A 10900-nucleotide genomic window follows, 5' to 3' on the forward strand; every position below is an offset into this window, starting at 1 on the left:
TAAATGGGATTCTCCTTATTGAGGGTCCTGGTTGCGCGCGGGCCCCTAGGACTCCCCACAGGGTTAAATTTGTTAAGGGTGTAGCCCAAGCCCTAGCTTTGGCCTCGAGATCACGCCAGGCTGTTTGGGCCAATCGCGTGAGGTGGCGTGATCCCAGGGTCTATAAATACGGCAGCGTGAAACAATTTGGGGCACTTGCTTCGTGCTGCCGAACACCCGCCCTCCCTCCCTATTGTTAGGCAGTGCTGCTCTGGCCTTGCTTTGGGTTGGGTCACCTGTTTTGGAACAGGGGCTGGGTAGGATTTTTTTCCATTTGGCAGATTGGCTATAGCCACTTGGTTTTTGCCTACCCCTTCTGCAATCGTCACAACTTGTAAGGTTTGGCGGTTAGGCACTGGCTTGTTGAAATGTGGGGGAGGGGAGGTGCAGCCATCACCTGCCCCTCCAGGAACAGGGTATTCCAGTAAGGAATCTGGGGGTCCTGGACCTTGTCTGAAGCCCGCTTGAGAGGCTAGGGCCATGCCCATAGCAGTCAATGTTTTTTTCCTTTTTTTAAAAGGGAAATTCCCTTATTCCGAATAGGATTCCTCGCAAGAAAAGGGAAAAGTTGAGAGCTATGGCTATGCCAGGACCACAGGAACCCTGAGGTGAACTTCGGTTGGTCTTCATCGATGTTGCTCCCTCGTTTGGTGTTTACCCTTTCAGACTACCAGCCAGAGAGGTGTGGAGTCAGTTATAGTCTGTTGTCAATGCCTAAGCCAATATCGCTCACTTTTCTGTATTTCAATAAAGTTGTGGCCTAAAAATTTGCCCAATAACTTAAACTAAAATAAGTGTCCGTGTGAAGTTATTTCAGGGGGGTTCTTGGGGGCCTCAAAGCGCAAATGGATCTTTTCAATTATGGATCTTCTCAATGTTGTGCCTCCTCGTCTTGACGCCATGTGCAGGGCAACTACTCACACTGCCCTAAATCCGGCTCTGGAGGTGACCTCAGGCCCGCTGTCTTATAGGTGCAGCAGGGTTGCTGGAGGAAGAGAGGTCACACAAATATCATCGGAACTTTAAGGTGAACTAATATTTTGACAACTGGCAAATATGTTGAGAATTTGCATTCACCAAATTTGCAGAAGAGGGTTTAGTTGTCTTCAGTGCATTGTTTATGTATAAAAGGAGTTGTGTGTTAAAACTTCTCTCGGTGCACTAAACTGGATCCTTCTCCTTATCTTACAATATGAAGTTTCATGCATGCTGATGGAGTTTTTAAAATCTGGGTGATAATAATTATTTTCCTCTATTGTTAGCACAGCTACTCTGGGGAAATTCTGTTACAATATATTATTAATCAACAAGGTAAATTTTGGTTTGGCTATTTGTTTTAATACTCCATGTCTGAGGTTATATTTTGGAAATATGCTAATACAAAATTGTAGTAGTAGGTGAAAAAAAATGACACCATGTGGATGACACCATCACCCATCTTTTGACAAAACAACTCTTGTTCTGTTTCCTTTCAGATAAACAGAAATTAACTTCAAATCATCATTGCTCCCATTAAGTTTACATCACACATTCAGTAATGGTGGTGCTTTGGGAACTAAACTGTGAAGTTTCAATGTGAAAATTAAATTCTGGCACCTTGGAGAATTAACATCTCGTTGAGATCCCAAAGCTACAGCTAAATTATAAGAAAACAAAACAGGAAATTTATGTCAGCGCAATATCGTATTTGCTCCTTTCAGAGCAAACATAAAATGAGCATGGACTCTTTCCAGTAAAAACACTGCCAAGTCCAGGCCTGGAAATATGAGTGTCATTAGACTTGTAATACTCATCTTAGAAAAGGGTTGCTGGCAGTGCTAGTAAATGCATTTGGGAAATGGGACAGAGGAAAGCTGAGGAGTGGAGGAAGTGGGACATTCTGAGAAGTTATCTTATTCCCAAAGCCAAACTGGCTTACAAATGAACTTATTTCTTGATTTTTAGAAAGTAGTTCAGTTTCGTTGCAAGCCTAATATGCTGCTTGCCAATATGTGTTGTTGGCTGGAGAAGTTGCCCATCTCTACTTTCCTGTAAAAAATAACCCCCAACCCATATCGCCTGTGTGGTCCATATGCATTGTATATGCCAGTCACCTTCAACCTCTTGAGACAGGCATAGGCAAACTCCAGCCCTCCAGATGTTTCGGACTACAATTTCCATCATCCCTAGCTAACAGGGCCAGTGGTCAGGAATGAAGGGAATTGTAGTCCCAAACATCTGGAGGGTCGGAGTTTGCCTATGCCTGTCTTGAGACCTGGAACTCACTTTTAGTCCTCTTGGTGCTGAATTATATGCAGCAACTATCAACTGCAGGATAGCCAACTGTTGAGAGCCTAGGTGGACAATGACACCCCAGGATTCAGAAAACCTTTACTGCTTAGGGAAATGCTTCAACTTTGTAGCCCCAAGTGGTTACAATATGTGTATAGTGTTAAGTTGTGGGTGGAACATATCAGACGACACAGCGATTCTTCAAACAGCTCTTGTTTATTCACAGGCCAGAACAGAACTGGGCTGAAAGGTTCAGCCAACCTGCTTATATAGAGTTCAACTACAAAGAAACAGTAACAACTTTCTGTAACTAACCAATCACTGAACGTCACTTTCAATTCCTTATTTGCATGTGTGGACCTGAGTGAAAACTATCTACAGTATTCCCCTGCTCGCCCAGGGTGAGAACTTCAGTACATAACATAAAGCTCTGAGTTCTTGATTCCAGGAGCAGATCTACACTCACGTTCTTAACATTAAGAAAGGGTTTAAGGAAGAGTTATAGTAACATAGGTGGACATATGACTCACTGCCTTTAGTGTTCATAATGTGTTATTAAAATGTGACACCAGAGGGTGTGGCAGAGCAACCAGCAGTGTTTGGATGGAAATAAACCAACAAAAAGGTAAGAAAAATGCTTTAAATTACAAGTATGGCCTGTGATGTTTTAGAACGATATATCTAATATTGTTCCAATAATGAACATTCACACTTTACACTTTGGGTGCACTTTGCGGGATCGCACGCGGCGCTTTGGACCCCAGGGAACTTACCGGTTGTATGGACTGGCCTGCCTCTCAGTGTTATTCTTTGGAGGTTCACGCCCAGCCTCAGTTAGTCAACTTACACTGCTGGGAGGTGGGGCCAGTCCCATAAATAGGGGGAGGAGCCGGCAGCGGCCAAGCAGTTGGCTCTGGAGCTTCACCCACCCAACCCTCCCTTTGTTTAATGTTTCTTGTTTTCAGGTTAACCTTTTTCTTTCTGTGTAGCGGGTGCTGCTACAGTCTTTTGACTGGTTGCTGTTGAAGAGCCGGGAAGAACTTACTAGTAGCAATTCATCACAACTTTGCCAGTTTAAGGCCTTGGGTGGAATCCTTTAGTCTTTTCTTCCTTAAAATGGAGCGTGTGTGTGAAGTGGTGACTCACCACCCTGCCCTGCGGTGACGATTCCAGGGTCCCCTCTTAAAAGGGGTTATATATGGGTGTCAGTCAGTGAACTACCCTGCGTGTGGGGATATGGGCTGGGCTGCCTGCTACACTTACATCTTGCAGAGCACCCCCATATCCCATTTACCCTGATGAGCCCCAGTTCCCCTGGCTGGGAGGGATACATGCCCAATGCCTAAGACAACGTCTTCCTACATTTGAGAGTTTAATAAAGCTGTGGCCAAATTTTAATCCCATAACACGTTGTCATGAGTCATCATTCATTTCTGGTGATCCCTGAGGGCTGGGGCAGTCGCCGCCTGGTCACACAATGTTAAACAGATCAGTGTAGATCCAGCCCAGGGATCAGACATGTCAGGATGAGAACAGAAGACACAAGGTTCCCATATGAAGTGGAATGTGACACAGTGGTGTAGAATGGGTTGCAGGCACCCGGGGCTGTGCAGAGGGAAGGAGAGAAATGGGTGGAGTATGTAGGCACATTCAACTGCCTAATGGCATCTATGTCACCCATAACACAGCTGCAGATATAAGAAAAGAAGAGCTGTTCCATTGTGTAGAAAGGTCACTTTCTGGTTTGCATGGAGAAGCTGTTTTCAACACAACGGAGGTGTGCCGCTGTATTGAGGCAGCACTGGCTGTTAAAATTTTGCGCTCAGAACAATTTTGTGCCCAGAACAACCTCCTACCTCTGCCAACTGCTCCTACAGCTCCTTTCTCCCTCCCCACTTGCAGTGACTCTTGTGGTGTGCACGCTCCCAGCATTGATCTGTGTGCACACTCCCAGCACATGCCCACACTGTCATTGCTTTGTGGCACTTTAAAAACACAGTTTTGAAATTCCTTTAAACATCTGATTTGAAGAAATTGTGTTCAATTAAAGTAATTCGGCTTGATTTGTGATAATTTGGAAAATTAATAAAAATGATTTGATTAAACATCTAAAAGAAAGTAGATGCACACAAGGGGTATATCTGCTCCAGGCGATTGATGGCACAGTAATGGGGGCGGAGGCAGGTTCAACCTGGGAACAACACCAGCCTGTTTTTATCCTCTTCCACTACCACTGTGGCAGGGCCAGCCCAATACATTTTTGCACTTGAACCATAAAATGGTGGGCCCTGCCATGGTAGGGAAGAAGGGGTGAGTGAAGATCTACATCAGGAACAAGGGGGAAAATAAAGATCTTCAAGGTCCTTGAAGCCCAGGTCTGCTGCCCCAGTGAATCCTGCCACCCAAGGTGATTGCCTCACCTTGCCTCATGTGCCTTGCTCTGTGATGTGAAGGGCTCACAACAGCAACACCAAATGCAGCCGTCCTGGAGCAAGGCCAACTTACCCCATAGCAAGGTCAGGGCTGTGAGTCTCCTAGGCTGGGATTTAGCTTGGTATGCAATTCCCTCCTTCGTGGCAGTAGAGACACATGCCTGTGTGCCCGCTGGCAGCATTTCTGTGCTTTCATGTTCTCCAGGCCATGACCGGTCAGGCGAGTGTCAAATTGGATTTGCGCTGCACCGAACACCTTGCCCACATTTCACAAAACTCTTTTCCGGCACTTTCGCCAGAAAGCAGGGCAGCGGGGAGAGTCTGTGAAATATCCACAGGGGCTTAACTATTCTTGCTTTTACCTTTTGAAAACTTTACGAGGTTGGCTGAGTGATTTGTGTTCTTGCTTTACCTTTGTATATTATATTTGCACTGCACTCCGGACCTCCTCTACCTTGTGCACTCCCTGAAATGACTCTGAGAGGATGTAATCCTGTATGGGGGAATTTTTTATTTTTTTATTTTTTAGTGTATAAGCTTTTACCTTTAAAACAACAACAGTGCTCTCCCACAGGCAGCCTTCAAACTTGTGCTGTTGTTGTTTTTTTGTAAATAATTTTAATTTGATTTTACAAATGTAATATGCATTTTCAACTGCATATTATTTCACCATCCATATTTTAAGTCTCTCCCTATTGTCCAATGTATTTGTGACATTACAAGCCTTATTAAAATCCTGCTAACGTTTTCATTTGCTTACAGTGGTCTCTTAAATACATTATAAATCTTTCCCATTCTTTCTTAAAACTTTTGTCTTCTTGCTTCCTGAGCCTTCTGGTCAGTTTTGCCATTTCAGCATAGTTCAACAGTTTAGTATGCCATTTTTCTTTGGTCGGGACTTTATCTTCTTTCCATCACTGCGCTGGTAGCATCCGTGCAGCCGTCATTGCATACATAAAAAGTCTTTTCTGCTCCTTTGGAATCTCTGTACCTACAATTCCTAATAAAAAAGCTTCTGGTTTCTTTATAAAGGCTATTTTAAACATATTTTTTTCATTTCATTATATATCATTTCCCAGAATGCTTTTGTTACCTTACACTTCCACCACATATGATAAAAGGTACCTTCTTGTTCTTTACATTGTGTGACCAGGCGCAACAGCCCCAGCCCCCAGGGATCATAAGAAAGGAATAAAGACTCTGACAACATTATGGAATTAAAAATTAGGCCACAACTTTATTAAACTTCTGAATGTAAGAAGACCTTGGCTTAGGCCTTGGGCATGTATCCCTCCCAGCCCCCCAGCTGGAATGGGGGAGAACTGGGGCTCATCAGGGTAAATGGGATATGGGGGTGCTCTGCGAGACGTAAGTGTAGCAGGCAGCCCAGCCCATATCCCTGCACGCAGGGTAGTTCACTGACGACCTTTCAGTGTATGGCCACTGACACCCATATATATAACCCCTTTAAGAGGGGGACCCTGGAATCGCCACTGCAGGGGGGTGACTCACCACTTCACCCCCCCCCCAATTATAGGGAAGAAAAGACTAAAGGATTCCACCCAAGGCCATAACTGCCAAAGTTGTGATGAATTGCTACGGGGAAGAAAAAACCTTCCAATGCAGGAAAATTTCTTCCCTGTCCTTCAACAGCAACCAGTCAAAGACCGTAGCAGAGCCCGCTAAACAGAAAGAAAAAGTTAACTTGCAAACAAGAAGCATTAAACAAAGGGAGGGTAGGGAGGGTGAATCTCCAGAGCCTACTGCCTGGCTATCATCGGCTCTGCCCCCTATTTATAAATGGGGCTGGCCCCACCTCCCAGGAAGAAACTTGATTACTGAGGCTGGGCGTGAACCTTCAAAAATTAACACTGAGAGGCAAGCCAGCCCCTCTTTGCCAGTAAGCTCCCTGGGAACTGTAGCACCACGCACAATCCCGCAAAGTGAACCCACATTTTAAAGTGTGAGTGCTCATCTCTAACAAATATTTGTAATTGTCTTATACATTTTTGCTAATTTAGTAGGAGTCAGATACCAACTACACATTATTTTCCAAGCTTGTAACTTTCCAAGCTATGGTTTTCCCAGTAGTGAAGTATGGAAGTGAGAGCTGGATCATAAAGAAGGCTGATCGCTGAAGAATTTATGCTTTTGAATTATGGTGCTGGAGGAGACTCTTGAGAGTCCCATGGACTGCAAGAAGAACAAACCTCTCCATTCTGAAGGAAATCAGCCCTGAGTGCTCACTGGAAGGACAGATCCTGAAGCTGAGGCTCCAATACTTTGGCCACCTCATGAGAAAAGAAGACACCCTGGAAAAGACCCTGATGTTGGGAAAGATGGAGGGCACAAGGAGAAGGGGACGACAGAGGACGAGATAGCTGGACAGTGCTCTCAACACTACCAGCATGAGTTTGACCAAACTGCGGGAGGCAGTGGAAGACAGGAGTGCCTGGTGTGCTCTGGTCCATGGGGTCACGAAGAGTCGGACACGACTAAACGACTAAACAACAACAACAACCTTCCAACAGTGTGACTTCACCCCCAAAGGCTCACTCCTCCATTGTCTCCCGAGGCAGACAGATGCCAACAGTGGGAACTGAAGGGGTCTGAGTAGATGGGAAAGAGGGTTACAGGACTCATAGGCGAAAGAATTTGGGGCATCAAATTCAGTTTGGCTTGGAAACAAAACAAGCCATGTCCCACTTTTAAAGAGGGAGAAGGGAGAGATTCGTGCATCACTAATTCCTGATGGCTCCTAAAAGCGACACCCTGGAAGTTATTCCCAGCCACAGTCCCTTTCCTGCTGCCTTCCCTTCTGTGCTGTCCCCCAAATTGTGACGATCACACACATCCCCAAACAATACACGCCATTCCTATTTAAAAACAACATCCATCATTTAATTGGCCTGCCCTGTATGATTTATTGTATATTGGAAATTGATTTATATGTTGACTGTGCTCTCAGCCTTTTTTTTAGCTGCTGACAACCATGGAAAAAGCAGATGATCTAATGTTTTCCTATGAGATAATGAATCATCAGAATGGGGGAGAGAGAGAAAAAAAACTCTTAATGAACATAAATTAAGATGAAGCCATAACATCTCTGGTTCATTGCTTTGTTAATTAGATTATTAGGCTGCAAAAAATTTTTTATTTTTTTTTTAATGTGGTTGCTAGAAATGGAAACTTAACCTATCCATGCCCACTGCATTCATTAGTGTTTAGTTGCGTGGGGAGCATGGCGGATGGGGAGAAACCAGCAACAATTCCTTTGAGGACCTTCAGCAGAATTGCCTGCACAAAACATTATGCAAAACTGTAAATAAATAAATAAACAAATAACTAAGCAAAAAAAAAAAAAAAAAAAAGGGACGCGGGTTGCGCTGTGGGTAAAACCTCAGTGCCTAGGACTTGCTGATCGTAAGGTCAGCGGTTCGAATCCCTGCGGCAAGGCGAGCTCCCGCCGTTCGGTCCCAGCTCCTGCCCACCTAGCAGTTTGAAAGCACCCCTAAGTGCAAGTAGATAAATAGGGACCACTTACTTAGCGGGAAGGTAAACGGCATTTCCATGTGCAGCGCTGGTGCTGGCTCGCCAGAGCAGCTTCGTCACGCTGGCAACGTGACCCGGAAGTGTCTTCAGACAACGCCGGCTCCCGGCCTCTAGAGCGAGATGAGCACGCAAACCCTAGAGTCGGTCACGACTGGCCCGTATAGGCAGGGGTACCTTTACCTTTAAGCAAAAAATATTTATGGAGCTAGTGAAGTTTTTCAGGCAGTTATGTCACATTCCTGTCCACAGGAAGTCATTGGACCATAGAGCTGGAGGATTCTTGTAGACCATCTATCCCAAATCCTTTCTTAGTGTAGGAAATCCAGAGCTAGAGCATTCTCATGAGATATCTGTCCACCCTTTGCTTGAAGACCTCCTGCAAGGAAGACTCCACTTGGTTTCATAGTTAAGCCGCTCTTGCCATCAAAAGGTTTCTCTGAACGTTCCACTGCAAGCTTTCCTCCTAGAACTTAAATGTGTTAGAAGTAGCTCTGCCCTCTTATTGTATCCTATTTTCTGAAACGAAAATATGGGGAAGCCACGAAAGAGAACAAATGAGAAATTCTATTCATCTCTCATTTTGATAAAGGCATAATTGCAAGATTCTATGGCCTTTGGTTAGGGACGCGGGTGGCGATGTGGGTAAAAGCCTCAGCGCCTAGGGCTTGCCGATCGAAAGGTCGGCGGTTCGAATCCCCATGGCGGGGTGCGCTCCCGTTGCTTGGTCCCAGCGCCTGCCAACCTAGCAGTTCGAAAGCAGCCCTGGGTGCAAGTAGATAAATAGGGACCGCTTACTGGCGGGAAGGTAAACGGCATTTCCGTGTGCTGTGCTGGCTCGCCAGATGCAGCTTGTCACGCTGGCCACGTGACCCGGAAGTGTCTGCGGACAGCGCTGGCTCCCGGCCTCTAGAGTGAAATGAGCGCACAACCCTAGAGTCTGGCAAGACTGGCCCGTACGGGCAGGGGTACCTTTACCTTTATGGCCTTTGGTTAAACTTGGACCATAGCCTGGATACAAATATGAGAAAATGGGTGAGAGATTTGGACCAGGACACAATGGAACTAGATTTAGGATAACTTCCATTCTAATATAATTGCAACGGAGCTAAAGGAGAACCATTTTAAAACTCTATTTATGGTACTTAATGCCTTATAAAATGAATTTAATATATATGCTAGGATTGGGTAAATGTTAGAGATGTGGATTAAAGAAAGCAAATGACATACATATCTTTCGGAATTGTTCTCAAATAGAAATATTCTGGAAATCAGTTCAGACTAATATTTCTGATATCTATGGTTTAAGCTGACATTATAAAAGAACACATATAAACCAGCCTAACAAGTTTATGGGGAAAATGGCGGGTTTAAAAATTCTTTTGGTACAAGTTCAATGATAACGTCAAACCTTATTCTACTTTCAACCTGCTGTAACAGTATTTCTTTATGCTCTTTATCTTCGGTTTTTTTTGTTTATAAATAATAAAATAAAATAAAATAGGAAGGAAGGAAGAAGGAGTAGCTCTGCTCTCTGAAGCAGCAGTCAAGTCTTCAACATGGCAATAATTCAAGTATTTGAAGAGTACCCCCTCAACACAGAGACTAAAAATACCCAGTTCCTTAAACATATCCTCATAGGACTCGACTGACCATCTTTGTTGCCATTCTCTGAACCCATTCCCATGTATCATTCTTAAATGTGGTGCGCAGCACTCTAGATAAGCTCTGACTACTATGGAATAAATAGAAGAATAAATAGAAGAATAAACAGAAGTGCTTCTGACTCATCTTCAGGTTTTGATCAAGTGCAGTCTCAAGATCCTTGTTCTCAGGAACTCATTTAGATGGTCCGTGCAAGTCAACTGCTTAGAGAACCATCGGGTAGCCTATTGAGAGACCAGGACCAGTGAAGAAATTGCCACTAAACCCAAACTTACCTCAATTCATGCTTCTTTTCATGAGTGTTGAAAGCTGTTTCCTGTTCTCAGCTAATGTTGTTTTTCTGATACGGCTGGTTCCAGTGTCACTTTCCTGCTGTTTAATAGGATTGCTGTTGTGTCCAACATGATTTTGTCAATTACATCACAAATGACTGTCTGACAGGATGATGTTAAGGATCAACCTGAAATGGCAAACGGGGTGCCTCAGGGTTCGGTCCTGAGCCTGGTGTTGTTCAGCAGCTTCATTCATGACTTGCACAAAAGGAAATTGATCAGCAGTTTGCAAACTGCATTCTATGGGCTACAATATAAGAAATAAGATAAGCAATAAAAAAACCAATTAAAAACCATCATTGCTACAAGATGCCAGGGGGCGGGGGATTATTAAGTGATCTGCCAAGGCTCACAGCAATTTTCAAATAGTCTGTGGGACAATTTTTTTGAGAACCACTGATCTAGCCGTTTTAGTTGACTAAACATGTCAGCAGTACAATGCAGTGGCATAAAAGACTACAGTGGTACCCTGGGTTACAGACGCTTCAGGTTACAGACGCTTCAGGTTACAGACTCCGCTAACCCAGAAATAGTACCTTGGGTTAAGAACTTTGCTTCAGGATGAGAACAGAAATCGCGCAGTGGCAGCAGGAGGCCCCATTAGCTAAAGTG

This window comes from Podarcis muralis, chromosome 13 (assembly GCF_964188315.1).
Source record: "Podarcis muralis chromosome 13, rPodMur119.hap1.1, whole genome shotgun sequence".
NCBI classification, from domain to species: Eukaryota; Metazoa; Chordata; class Lepidosauria; order Squamata; family Lacertidae; genus Podarcis; species Podarcis muralis.